A 12,877-nucleotide genomic window follows, 5' to 3' on the forward strand; every position below is an offset into this window, starting at 1 on the left:
TGCCATTTTGATGTCCAATAACTCCCTGTCCCCAATCGAATAGTTGCGCTCAGGAGCAGAGAAGGCCCTGGAGAAGAAACCACAGGTTACCGTCTTACCGAAAGAAACTTTTTGTGAAAGCACCGCCCCAGCTCCAAGAGACGATGCATCCACCTTCAGGTAGAGTTGCTTGTTAGCATCAGGGCGAAAGAGAACCGGAGCCACAGAAAAGGCCTGCTTCAAGGCTTAGAAGGCCGATTCAGCCTCAGCTGTCCAATTCTTAGGATTTGCTCCCTTGCGGGTCAAGGTGGAGATGGGAGTAGTCAAGGACGAGAAGTGCAGCACAAACTGGCAATAGTAGTTGGCGAATACCATGAACTGCTGGATCGCTTTTAAACCTGAAGGACGAGGCCGCTTAAAAATCAGTGACAGCTTCTCAGGATTCATCTGCAGACCAGTATCGGATATTATGTATCCTAGGAATGGCAGAGAGGACTGCTCAAAGGAACATTTCTCGAACTTGGCGTATAGACGATTTTCTCTTAGCCTTTGAAGGAACAGACGAACCTGCTTCCGGTGAGTAGCCAAATCTGGAGAAAAAACAAGGATATCATCTAGGTACATGACAAAACAGGAATATAGCAAGTCTCTGCATGAATTCCTGGAACACTGCAGGGGCATTGCTTAGTCCAAAGAGCATTACCAGGTAATCCTAGTGACCATCGCAGGTGTTGAAGGCGGTCTTCCACTCATCCCCCTGGCGAATCCTGATCAGGTTGTAGGTCTAATTTGGAGAAAACTTTAGCTCCCCTCAGGCAATCAAACAATTCAGGAATTAGGGGAAGAGGGTACTTATTTTATTACTTTATTTTTTACGGTTATCTTGTTAAGACCCCTGTAGTCGATGCATGGACGTAGTTAGCCATCTTTTTTCTTCACAAGTTTCTTCAGGTGATCATTGTAAAAAACAAAACAAAAGCTATTTTTTGTTACCTTGCCTCACAAAAAGTGTAATATAGAGCAACCAAAAATCATATGTACCCTAAAATACTACCAACAAAACTGCTACCTTATCCCGTAGTTTCCAAAATGGGGTCACTTTTTTTGGAGTTTCTACTCTAGGCGTGCATCAGGGGGTCTCCAAATGTGACATGGCAACTTAAAATTATCCCAGTGAAATCTGCCCTGCAAAAACTATATGGCGTTCATTTCCTTCTGTGCCCAGCCGTGTGCCCGTACAGCAGTTTACGACCACATATGGGGTGTTTATGTAAACTACAGAATCAGGGTAATAAATATTGAGTTTTCTTTGGCTGTTAACCCTTGCTTTGTTACTGGAAAAAATGGTTTAAAATGGAAAATCTGCCAAAAAAGTGAAATTCCAAAATTTCATCAACATTTTCCTTTAATTCTTGTGGAATACCTAAAGGGTTAACAAAGTTTGTAAAATCAGTTTTGAAAACCTTGAGGGGTTTAGTTTCTAAAATGGGGCCATTTATGGGTGGTTTCTATTATGTTAGTGCCACAAAGTGACTTCAGACCTGAACTGGTCCTTAAAAATTGGGTTTTGGAAATTTTCTTTAAAATGTTAAGATTTGCTTCTAAACTTCTAAGCCTTCTAATGTCCCAAAAAAAGAAAATGTAATTTACAAAATGATCCAAACATGAAGTAGATATATGGGAAATGTAAAGTAATAGCTATTTTAGGAGGTATCACTATCTGTTTTAAAAGCAGAGAAATAGAAATTTTGAAAATTGCAAATTTTACCAAATATTTGTTAATTTTTTATTTTTTTTTATAAATAAAATATTTTGACAAAATTTTACCACTGTCATGAAGTGCAAAATGTGACGAGAAAACAATCTCAGAATGGCTTGGATAAGTAAAAGCGTTTTAAAGTTATCACCACATAAAGTGACATATGTCAGATTTGCAAAAAAATGGCATGGTCCTTAAGGTGAAAAATGGCAGGGGTTAACATAAGAAAACATTTTTTAACATTTCTCTCCCAAGTGAGGTCCCCATTAGATCAATCAAGACAGATAGAATACTGAAAAATGTGCATTGCATATAAAAATAACAGTTTCTTCATAAATATACTCAAAACAGAGGAGGTCCTCCAAATCTGTCCTTAATCTGCCCTCATGAACACTTTGGGGCACATTTATTAAGGCCGGCGTCGGTGTTAATAAATCCCGAAGCTGGCGGTGGTTCCGCCGAAGTTATGAAAAGGTGCAGGCTCCACTAGCTTCCTAGCTGTCTTACATATAGACCTTTTTCTACATCTGAAACAGGCACAGAAAATGGTAAATGAGACGGGCCTGCCCGCCCGTCCCTTCCCCTCCCACGCAACACCCACAATTTTAGACATGACGTAAGGGGGAGAAGTTGCAGATTGTGGCACAACTAACAATTGCAAACGCAGTTTGCACCTGAAATACAGTTAATATAGGTGTATTTCAGCTTGATAAATGACCCTCTTTCATTTTATCTTCATCAGATTAGTGCCAGCTTGAGGACATAAATTATCTGACTTGAATACCACCAGAGCCCTTTCATCCCCTGTTGGTTAATTGGGGCCTAGCCTGTTAACAGCTGCTGATAGTAGACAAACAACTGCTATTTTATACCAATGTTTGTGAAGCTCTGAGCCTTACTGGCTCCCCAAAACCATATATTCCAGCAGGGAGGCTTAACACCCTGAAAGAGTTGGTCCATCTCACACATTGGTGGCATATCACTAAGATATACAACCAGTGTCAGAGAGGTGCGGGTCCCAGAGATGGGACCCATATCTAAGTCTATAACAAGGCCCCCAAAGTGATGGAGAGTGCACAGGGAAAGCGCGGCATGCTCTCCATTTACTTCTATGAGAGTTTTGAAAAGTGCTAAGTATTTTACATTGGCATTGGCACTTCTTATCTGCATCACAAACTCTGCTGGGGGTCATATTAGCGGTGGTGTCGCTTTCTAGATATTTATGTTATGCAGTTCAGCCATACTATATAGTATTTCTATTGCATAAGCTCCAAACTCTGATACAGTGTGCTGTATAGAAATTTGGAGTCAAAATTATTACATGACCATATACCACATAATACAAAAATTTTAACTCTTACACGACTGGAACAGAAGAGTAAACAAATAGGAGGGGCATTTCAGTGGATCCTAAGCTAAGGGTAGTATCACATCTGATATGGCAGGTAACAGACGTGCTGTGCAGAGAGGAGGGAAGGAGGGTACCCTTTCACTAGGATGAGGGAGGAGTGGTGATCTCTAACTCACCTAACACTGGCACCTGGCTGCCCTGACATCCCTAGATGGGCTGCTCCCCTGTACGCTGATCACATGCCTCATCCCTGGATTACCCTGAAAGAAGCCCTAGGTAGTGAGTAGGGTGATGGGAGCACTAGTCCTCACCACTGACACCTCAGGTAACAACAGGGAAAGGACAAACAAAAATAACACCACATACAATCCGCGTGGGGAGATAACAAACAGAAGAGAACAGGAGATCAAACAGCACCAGTTCCAACTGTTCCAACAGCTGCAGAGCACCAGAGGTCAGAATAGAAAATCTGGAAGGAAGCTCTATATCTGGCAACAAGGGAAGTAGAAAGGGAGAATATATCGGAGTGAATCACAGAAAGCAGGAGTTTAAAGCTCAACCTTTAATACGACTATAAAGATAAAATAATCACTTCCAGGTCCTACAAAGCAAATAATGGATACAAAACTTTATACTAATCTGTCAATCAAAATTACATTATTCCAAAAGGGGGGGAGAGAGAGAGTCAGGGATGCAATTGGGTAAAAATTGTCCCTGTACGGACCCTAACTAATGGCTCAACCCACACGAACACCCTGATGGTGGGTGGCCTGTGGTCTCGTGCCTATCCTCACTCACCTTTTCATTGCCCTAGACATTTCCAACGCGTTTCCCCAAATCTCAGTTCATCAGGGGAATAAATACAAGGTAGTAAAAAGGTTGTAACATTAGAATAAAGAATAAAAACTGAAGCACATGATACATCAATCAGAAACTGTTATAATTCAGCATGATTATTAATGCACCAATCTGTTAACTTAAATAGTTTTCAAATCCACATCTTAGGCCCACATAATTAGTTCTAAATCAAACAAGACTCGATGATCGTCTGTAGATAGTTCAATATAGATACATTTCATTCACTAACTGTGAACATTAAATAATGAATATTCAAAAACCATACCACTCAACAGTGGCCATCAATTCATGCATATATAAATATTATATGCTTAATACCACTCCAAAGTGGCCCTCAGTAATTAAATACATGGACATAACAAACCTAATCGCCCAGGTATTGCTGAGAAAGGTTATATACATGCACTTTAGATGCTGTGTAAAATTATATCAACTGTCCCATTCCCAGCAAAACAGATATTTCATATGATATTACCCTGATATAACATTGTGGTCAAAAAGACCTCTCACATGTCCAAAGGGCAAAACGCAGGTGGCGATCTAGCTGGTGCAATTGTTGATATCTGTCTAGGTGCGCAACCCCATGTTCATCTTGCTCCCTATATATAGGGGGTATGCGTACGCCGACTGCCCCGCACTTCCAGTGAATGGAGCACACGCAGGATTTCCGGTCAGTGGAACGCAAATGCGCTCCATCAGATAATGTCACTCCCTGTCCGAAGGAGTGTGCATATGCTCATATAATTATGTAGAAGGGCAATATATAAAGACGTAGAATTATAACGCCAAATCGAAGTCTATAATCGTAGAGGTCACATTTGAAAGAGGTGATTAGAGTGGGCTATATCTAAATAGAGGACTATTTTATATATAAAAACGATCCTGTTCAGGGTGCAATAATAATCAGGTACATAATAAAGGAGCCAGAAGTTAATACTTAATATGAAAATAGGCCCCTAGGATATAATTTTCAATGACACTTCGCATGTCGATACATAAGGCTAGTCTTATCACCTACGTAATATGTAATGAAACTATCTGAAATAGGAGAGAAATTAACGCTTCTGTTCATTCCTCCATACACCAGAGACACCAGGGAGAAAAAATCTACAAAACACATGAGAAGGTCAATCTCTCAGTGAGTCCAAGAGGGGACTGGGATCGAAATCGATAAATCCATTCAGATTCTTTTTGGAGAATCCTCCTATACCAATCCCCTCTTCTCTGGGACTCATGCACCGCCTCCAATGCCGAGAACCTAACTGCATCTGGACTTCCACCATGAGCCTCCACTACATGATTTGCCACCGGGGTGTCCTTCTTTTTTGTAATATCATTAGTATGTTCACATATCCGGCGTTGTAATTCTATATCTGTTTTCCCGATGTAATCCCTCGGACAAGGGCATTGACACAAATAGATGACCCCTTTAGTTCTACAGTTAATAAAGTCCCTAATAATGTATTTCCGGCCGGTGGCCGAGCAAGTGTTTTTCTTTGTTTTGGTAATGAATCTACAGGCTTTACATCTGCCGCATTTAAAGATACAAAAAAAGGTTCTTCCTCTGGTCAACCCACTGTTATTGTCTCCCAGAATCAGTCCAGAGGACCTTCACCGTACTAATTAAGGGACCTGTAGTGTACGGGGACTGTAATGCCCGTCACTACAAAAGTGTCACTTGGTGTGCTGTCGTCCCTCCTTAATTATGGGGAAGTTGGTATATGTCATCTTTATAAATTGTCATGTAATGTAATGCTATGTATTTCCCTGTTACTATTATACTTGCATGTACAGGCCTGCTAGGGGTGTCATTCCAGCTTCTAGTCACTAGAGGGAGCTAGAGAGCCCTAGTTTATATAAGGCCCAGTCAGGGAAGTGAGAGTGAGTCTAGTCTAAGTGTCTGTCTAAAGCTGCAGCCTGCAGTCTGAAGCTGGAGCTTAGACTATGTCAGAGACCAGTCCAGGCCTGAAGCCTGCGGACCAGGAGAGGGTATTGCAGTCCCTGTAACCGGGTTCCGAATCCATGGAGAAGGTTCCCCTCCTGAATGTATAGATATGCAGAAGCAGGAATACCACCGTACAGAAGTTTCTAGAGTGTGCTGAAGTTTCTAGAGCCTGAGGAAGCTGAGAGGGAGACAGAGGCAAAGTGCAGAGAAGCAAGAGGTACTCAATATAACAGAGGAGGTACTTTATAAAGAGAGAACCAAGGATATACGCCAGAGTGAAGGTATTGGGCCTTGGAGAAGATTTGCTATGTTCCAGGATCAGTCAGAGATAGAGTGCAAGCTCCTGTACTGCAAGTCCTGTGTGTTTAACACTCTGTAGTCACCTTGCTCAATCTGTATGGCCTGCATCAACCGTATTGAAAAATCGACTGTATGCAAAGGAACTGCGCTTCCGTGTATGTCTCTATATTTAAAACTACTAAAGTTGGAGTTCTGTTTTAACATCACGGTGTTCCTCATTTATTCCTGCTATCAGCAAACGGCGTGCCACCGTTTAATTGGCACTGGCGTCACGAACATTTTCCTACCATCACCTGCCTATGCAGAGAGTCAGCCGTCTCAGGTTAGTGTCATTGCACTACTACACCCAGAAACTCTATTACACACAACTTGAGTACGCTGCACCTCTCTTTTGGCGTCACGAACAGGATACGCACGCTTTCCAGTGCAAGAAGCGTGAACTTTGTGCCTTATACAGTTGCCCTGTGACCAAAGTGACAAATTGCCTGTTTATTTAAAATGGACTTTGTGGACTGAAAAATATACCCAAAGTGTTCCTAAAACCTCTAAAAAGCGCTGTGCAGTGTTGCGCTACCAAGAGGAAGAAAATCGCCACATTGGAGTGTGGTTTTGTGGACTTTTCATCATCCTGCTTGCTGTCAGTGAATAGACAGCGTTTCTTGCTAAAGATGGCCGCTGAGCTTGCTGAAATAACTGCTGCGTCATCTTCATCCCGAAAAGGCGGGGAAAATTGGCGCCTTTCTGAGGAAATAGCGGGAAGGAGTTCAAGGTCAGGCGCCACTGCTTATCTGGACATTTGCATGTCTGCCAGCATGGACACCGCCTTCCATATACTGGAATACCTGGGGGGCGGCCTCCCAGTGCAAGGGGAGGAGCTGGCTGATTTAATTGACGCGACCCTATCGCTCTCCAGAGAAGGGTCGAGCATGTTGGAAAGTGAACAGAGCGCTGCTGCAACGTCCGCACCTGAGATTGCAAAGATGTCTGATATCGGTGTAGAGCCAGAGGAGGCTCCACCGGCCTACTCTCCGGGACCGGAGAAACCCGCCTGCCGCCCGAGGGAGAAAGAACCAGAGCCCTGCTATGGCTCGTGGAGAGACTTTTTTCAGCCCTCTTTCAAATGGTCCTCACTAATGGCGGAGATCCGGGAGGCCGCAATAAAGCGAAATACCAAGACCAAGATCTACTATGAAGAGTTGACCAAGACAATTCATGAACGACACACCAACACCCAACCCCGCCTGGAAAGGAGAAAGGGAGTGGTGGTGTCCTTTGACAAAACCCGTGGCTACGGGTTCATCCAAGATTACCTGACTGGCAGAGACCTATATGTTAACCGAAGGTCTGTCAAGAGAGACTACCTCCCTTCCTATCAGCACAGCCTCCGCGAGGGAGAGGAAGTGGAGTTCACCCCTGCCGAGAGCCTGAGAGGCCCTTATGCCACTGCCGTGACCCGTCCCAAGCGAGAACCTGAGGACTGGGAGGCAGAAGAAGAAGACTACTCTGGCTGCGAGCGAGAACCGGAACGCTCTCCAGAGCCGGCCCATCACGCCTTCCAGGAGCGGAGCTCCTTCATTGGGCCTAACGTCTTCTGGCAGCCAACCGTGTTGGAGAAATGGGTGAGCCCCTATCCTTCCCCCGAGCTGCCTCGTCGGGAGAAGACCATACAAGATATGGAAAACTTGCAAGGACTTCATGCTACCTTGGAGAACATCCGGAAGGGTCGGAGACCCGATGCGCCACCAGAACCTGCAGAGGCCGAGTCCGAGCCGTCATTCCCTGTACCTGCGCCGGCGGCGCCAGCAGATGACCGCGACTCTGACACGGAGAGCATCGGTGAGCAGATTGTCCGGCTGGAGGAGAAGTTGCGGGAGCTGCGCAAGATCGCGACCGCCAGGATCCAGACGCCGCCAAAGAAGGACGAGGTAAGGGTGCCTGTCACCACCCGTAGACTACCTTCTGCTGCCACCGCTCCGCCAGTGCCCCAAAGAAGACCTCCGGTTGCTGTGAATAGCTGCGCAGAGCCCACCGGACCGCTTGCGGCGGCGGTAACCACTCCAATCCATCCCACCATTATCATGCCGGGACCGGTACGGTCCACCCAAGGGTTTACCCCTAGGCCTATGGGGCCAATACCTATTAGGGGCCCCTTCACCTTGCAGCTGCCCCCTAATACAGTTATGTGGGCCCATCCTCCTGTAGAGGACTACTACAGGCCGTACTTGCCAGCGGAGCCAAGTGGTTATGATATGCCACTGTGAATCAGCCTGCTAGGCCTTTGATTTATTTCACCGAAGAAGTATGGTGTTAACCCTTTCAGGACAGGAGTCCTACGTTTTCCTGGTCCTTTGTTGCGGCTGCCAGTTCATCCACGGCTCAGTGGTAGGTGTTGGCCACTGAAGTAATAAAGCCAACAAAGCCACGTTTGTTTCCAGGACCTCCTGCCTGCTTTTGCTACCCTACGCCAAGTTGTGCCTGTTCCTTAGTTGCACCTTTTACCCTTCACCCCCTTTTCAGGTTGATCAGGGGTATTACAGCACTTGTCTTTGCTGTCCTTTTATTGTGCAACTTCATACTAAGGAACCGTGCCCGGAGACAGACTCAAAAGAACCTGAGCCTCTGAGATTTTTGCTCTTTTAAAAGGAAATGTGCCCAGAGATGGACTCCACCGCATGAGAGCCTCTGTGATTTATTAGGAAAGTAACCTGGGTACGGACTCATGTTTGTTCTTTGAGCCTCCAAGAACTTTTATACTGTTTTATCTATTTTGCTGTTCTATTATGGACTTATTCATTGTCATGGACTATCCTGGTTATAATGTTACGCTGTGCCAGGTCAGCGCCCCAGTTCCATTCACTATCCTGAGAGAAGAGAACGACGCCCCTTGTCACCACCCTTCATCTTTGCCAATTGGACCTGATATGAATGTAAATGCAGATGAATTACATGTATGTATGCCTGCATGTCTCTTTTTTCTGTTTCAGGTAGAGATTCCAGTTGGGCGAGCCCTGATGGAGTACGAGGCCGTACTCAGCTTAAAGCAGTGGGGTATGTAGTGTACGGGGACTGTAATGCCTGTCACTACAAAAGTGTCACTTGGTGTGCTGTCGATAGACAGTTATGTGATCAGTTGGGTGTTTTTCAAAGTGACTTATCTGATATTCAGATCCTAGCTGACCTTTGGGAAGAAGGCTCAAGATTGCTAGGGCAGGGTCCTTTTACCGAACTTAGGCCTAAGAGCAAAAAATTACCACCCCCGATGAATTCAGATCGTGTCAATATATTTCTTGAGATGGTGACTACTGAACTTGAGAAAATATAAGAGCTTTCGATACAGTATCATAATACATCCAGGAGATGGAAGCTCTGATTAGTTTAGAAAAAGTGGACACCATTACACTAAAACCGGCAGATAAAGGGGGTAATTTGGTAGTAATGGACTCGGAACAATATCGCCAGATGTGCCTTACCTTATTATCGGATGATGAATGTTATAGGAACTTGACATCCGATCCCACTGATCTACAGTATGTCTTACAAACCTAAGGGCTATCCTTGACCATGCATTGCAATCTAAAGTGATAGGGGGAGCAGAACATCAATTTATGCTCGCAACTAAACCGAGTATTGCCACGTTTTATTGGTTACCAAAAATCCACAAAGGGACTGCCCCCCTAAAAAGGAGACCCATAGTGTCTGGCGTGAATTCGTTAACACGCAATTGTGGCATTTATATTGATAAGATCTTAAGTCAGTTTGTAATGTCATTGCCATCATACACCAGAGACACCATGGATTTTTTGAGAAAAGTGGAGACTCTCAATTTTGATTAAGAATGTATCTTAGCGATGTTGAATCCCTATACAGCTCGATTCCTCATGCCAAGGGCTTAGGGGCTTCCTCCTATTTCCTCAAAACCCGAGGTACGCATTTCAATGGCCACAACCGATTTGTGGTGGAGTTATTGGAATACGTGCTAACGCATAATTATTTTCTCTTTGATGGCCGCCTTTACCATCAGTTCAGGGGGACTGCTATGGGGAGCCCATGTGCACCCTCATATGCTAATCTAAGCTGGTGGGAGGATGTCTTTGTATTCCCAGACTGTTCAACATGCTGGACAGATAAAATTGTGTTTTGGACTCGATACATCGATGATATATCTTTGGTATGTAAAGGGAGTCAATTGGCCTTAAGGACACTGCTCTCTCTTGGATCTCTTCCTATCTCTCTGGCCACTCCTTTAGTGTATCATTCGCTGGCTCTTCTTCTTCTCCTCTTCCTCTTGATGTCAGCGTTCCTCAGGGCTCAGCACTAGGTCCTCTACTCTTCTTCCTCTATACAGCCCCCATCGGACAGACTGCACACTTCATCCCCTGACATTACCCTTGCTTTACTCCAAAACACCAGTAATTGTCTGGCAGATGTCTCTAACATCATGTCCTCTCTGTATCTAAAACTGAACCTCTCAAAAACGGTACTTCTTGTCTTTCCCCATCTACTAACTCACCTAAACTTGATATTTAGATTTCGGTCTGCAGCACTATGATAACTCCTGTGCAACATGCCCGCTGTCTTGGGGCCACATTTGACTCTGATCTTTCCTTTGTTCCCATATTCAATTACTTACACACTCTTGTCATCTGCACCTTAAGAATATCGCCAGAATTCACCCTTTTCTTACGGTGGAAACTGCAAAAACTCTTGTTGTTGCCTTGATTGATTCTTGTTTTAACTACTGCAATGCATTACAAATCGGTCTCCCTCTCACTAAACTCTCCCCCCTTCAGTCTGTCCTAAATGCTGCAGCCAGGCTCATCTATCCATCCAACCGCTACACTGATGCTACTAGTCTGTGCCAGTCACTTAACTGGTTGCCCATCCACCACAGAATACAGTTCAAACTTCTCACCCTCACCCACAAAGCTCTCCACAGTGCTGAAGCTCCATACATCTACTCCCTCATCTCCATCTACCACCCTACTCGTGCTCTGTTAGCGACCTAAGATTAATAACCTCCATAATTCGTACCTCTCACTCCTGTCTTCAAGACTTTTCTTGAGCTGTACCTGGTCTCTGGAATACTCTGCCCTGGAATACTAGGTCGTCACAACTTCTTCACCTTCAAACGTGCCTTAAAAACACATCTTTTCAGGCAGGCTTATCAAGCTACCTAAACTGACTATTGTTGTACAGGGTGGGCCATTTATATGGATACACCTTAATAGAATGGGAATGGTTGGTGATATTAACTTCCTGTTTGTGGCACATTAGTATATGTGAGGGGGGAAACTTTTCAAGATGGGTGGTGACCATGGCGGCCATTTTGAAGTCGGCCATTTTGAATCCAACTTTAACTTTTTCAAAAGGAAGAGGGTCATGTGACACATCAAACTTATTGGAAATTTCACAAGAAAAACAATGGTGTGCTTGGTTTTAATGTAACTTTATTCTTTCATGAGTTATTTACAAGTTTATGACCACTTATAAAATGTGTTCAATGTGCTGCCCATTGTGTTGGATTGTCAATGCAACCCTCTTCTCCCACTCTTCACACACTGATAGCAACACCGCAGGAGAAATGATAGCACAGGCTTCCAGTATCCGTAGTTTCAGGTGCTGCACATCTCGTATCTTCACAGCATAGACGATTGCCTTCAGATGATATGAGATGTGCAGCACCTGAAACTACGGATAATGGAAGCCTGTGCTATCATTTCTCCTGCAGTGTTGCTATCAGTGTGTGAAGAGTGGGAGAAAAGGGTTTCATTGACAATCCAACACAATGGGCAGCACATTGAACACATTTTGTAAGTGGTCAGAAACGTGTAAATAACTCATGAAAGAATAAAGTTACGTTAAAACCAAGCACACCATTGTTTTTCTTGTGAAATTCCCAATAAGTTTAATGTGTCAAATGACCCTCTTCCTATTGAAAAAACAAAAGTTGGATTCAAAATGGCCGACTTCAAAATGGCCGCCATGGTCACCACCCATCTTGAAAAGTTTCCCCCCTCACATATACTAATGTGCCACAAACAGGAAGTTAATATCACCAACCATTCCCATTTTATTAAGGTGTATCCATATAAATGGCCCACCCTGTAGTAACTAGACAAATGGATAAACTGACCACTATTGTGTATAGGAAACCTACGGCCACTAATAGCCTATTGTATTGGTCTAGTTATCATCCGTATGCCCTTAAAAAAGGGATACCTAAGGGTCAATTTCTAAGAGTAAGAAGGAACTGTTCGGAAATGGAAGGATTTCATCGAGAGTCATCTAGGTTCAGAGAAAGAGGATATCCGGATCTTTCTGTTGAGAGAGGCATTTAAATATGCCAGGGACCAGGATAGAAATGAGCTCCTAAATCCTAAAAGTAGAATAAAAGATCAAGAAAATACTATTCGTATTATATCTACTTATGGTACAGCCAATAAGGAGGTTTGAAATATCTTGAAAGAGTTCTGACCGATACTTAGAATGGACCCTGATCTCTCTGATGTTGTCCCTCCCTGCCTGAGCATTACTTTCTGTAAGGGGAGGAGCCTACTTGATCGCCTTGTACAGTCGTGGCCAAAAGTTTTGAGAATTACATAAATATTGGAAATTGGAAAAGTTGCTGCTTAAGTTTTTATAATAGCAATTTGCATATACTCCAGAATGTTATGAAGAGTGATCA

The sequence above is a fragment of the Bufo bufo genome, chromosome 4, assembly GCF_905171765.1.
Source record: "Bufo bufo chromosome 4, aBufBuf1.1, whole genome shotgun sequence".
Classification (NCBI taxonomy): Eukaryota; Metazoa; Chordata; class Amphibia; order Anura; family Bufonidae; genus Bufo; species Bufo bufo.